We start from the raw sequence: 2,500 nt of genomic DNA, 5'->3' as shown, positions 1-2,500 counted from the left end.
TGCAATGTGCTATTCAGTCTAACTTACAGTTGTCTTATTTAGCATGGATATACTAGTAAGTATAAATGATTGGCGGGCTCTGTTTGTCTTAAATGAGGGCATCCTAAACCTCCTACCTGAGGGCAACAACTCATATGCTTGCTGTAAGGGGTGGGAGAGATCCTCACATATGGTATTTGCCTTCTTTACCACCCTTGCTTCAACAGTCATGGCCATGCTATTTAGTGGCTGGCAAGCAATCTTGCTGGCCATGTTGATTATCTTATGCAGCTTATTTTTATTAACAACAGACAGGGAGAAGTACCAGGCCACAGAACAGAAACATAAAATGCTCTCAACAAAAGAATGATAAAAAACCCGCATCATATCCCTATCCACTTTAAATTGTCTTAGCTTTTGCATGAAGTACAGTCTCTGCATTCCCTTTTTGTAAATAGTATCGGTGTTACAGCTCCAAGTTAATTTGTCATCTATTACAGTTCCCAAATATTTATAGTTTTTCAATGTCTTCTCCATGTATGACCATGTTCTGATGGGTGTGTCTCCCCGTTCTAAAATCCACAATGAGTTCTTTTGTTTTTCTTGTATTTAGAAAAAGACAGCTGGACTCACACCACTCTACAAACTGACCCACCCAGGCCCTGTATTGGGTCTCATTATTGTCTTTAATTAACCCCACTATGGCTGTATCGTCTGCGAATTTAATCGTGACATGATCAGTTGTATTGCTTCTACACTCATTTGTGTAGAGCAGTGGTCTCCAATTAACTTTTCCCAAGGGCCAAATAATGTAGAGCAAGCGAGGCCGCGGGCCAGACCCCCCCCCCCAAAAAAAAATAAAATAAATAAAAATAATAATAAAAATAATAAAAATAAAAATAAATAATAGAAACACTGTTGAAATATTAAAATATTAGTATTAGCTGTTGCAATATAGTGCCAGGGAGGAATGTAAATAAAGACCAACTGTGGACAGGTTAACGAGAGAGAGAGAGAGAGAGAGAGAGAGAGAGACTGCTGAACGTGCTCTCCAGCAGAGCCACTTCAGTCACGGAGGGAGGGAGGGGGAGAGAGATTTAGGCTACATGACAAGACCTAAAACAAATATAGGTCAATGTGCGCTAAAATCCCAATTCGGTCGAGGAACAAAAGTCATTTCCATAGCGATTAAATCTCATTGAACTTGTGCGCTGCATCTCACCTCTGCCTGAACAGAAAAGACGCAAGCCCATGCCACAGGTGGTTAGTTTAGTTTCCAGGAATGCTCGTCTATGCATTTCTTTATTGCGGTCGTTTTCGAAAATCATATTAGTTTTCCTCCAACGCATTCCCGATGTATCATGCATTCTCTGCTCAACTGATCTCGCATAACGCGCCCCTACCAAACTACGGGGGAAAAATATCCTCCACATTTAGAATAGGCTACTACAGTACGCCAGCTAAAATGCAAAGAGGGTGATATCACAAATACACAAAAATAGTGCAGGGGAGGAGAATCGTCCACATTTAACAGAGGACAGTGTGCTCTAACTGCATAACTGAGCGCTCTCTTCTGGTTGAACAGAGGGAAACACGCTCACCGTCGGGGCTGTCGGGGAGATGAGGTGGGCCATCAGGAATATTAAACCCTATTCTGCCTAACTACTAACTAGCCTAAGTTTCCTGGACATTTCTGAAATTCGAGTTAGGGGTAGGGTGGGGCAAGGTAGCCTACTGTTCTCAGATGCTCGCGTGGCGCCTTCAGGCTAAATTAGGAATGCGATACAGTTATACACGTGCGATACAGAAATACAGATACGGTCAGCCAGACCTTGAATATTACGAGTGCAAGACAAAGCAAAGCTGATATAAGACATACAATAGAAGCAAAGGAGAATCGTTTACATCTGCAAACAGAATAGAGTTGAGAAAAGTCCAACGACTCGGCTTAAATAACTGTGCACTTCGCGCCTTGTGACTCTCCAGGTTTAATAGAAAGGGCACGGCTCACCGCGGCGCGCAGGCTGCACTCAGGCAACGTTGACCTTCAGGAATACTCAGCTAATCTTCTACCTGGCTCTATATTTCCAAGACATTTTAAAGGAACTGGTTTCGTTTTTGTCCTCCCTTCTTTTGGTAACGACTGTTCTCTGGAGCTTGAATTGCGTTAACGTCTCTACATGTAGGCTACTACCTTGCATAAATGATACTTCCAAAATACGGGATAATTGTCATCCAAACTTCACATAAATGTGAGTAAACAAAAGACAAAATGTATCTGGCCTGCTAAATACATAAAAACAGGGAAGGAGAGAATTGTCCTCATTTTCAACCAGAAGAGAGGAAAGTGCTTCGATACTGCACAATTGTGAATGGTCTGATGACCGAGGTAAACGCAATGATAAATAACGGCTTGTCTAGATGTCTAGGAGACAACAGAATGCACTTCACCATTTTCCCTCATTGTCAATGTCTGTCATGAGACTGTTATTATAAGATTTAACTGTTTGTGAATGCTTAG

The sequence above is a fragment of the Engraulis encrasicolus genome, chromosome 16, assembly GCF_034702125.1.
Source record: "Engraulis encrasicolus isolate BLACKSEA-1 chromosome 16, IST_EnEncr_1.0, whole genome shotgun sequence".
NCBI lineage: Eukaryota > Metazoa > Chordata > Actinopteri > Clupeiformes > Engraulidae > Engraulis > Engraulis encrasicolus.
This window is presented reverse-complemented; position numbering follows the sequence as displayed.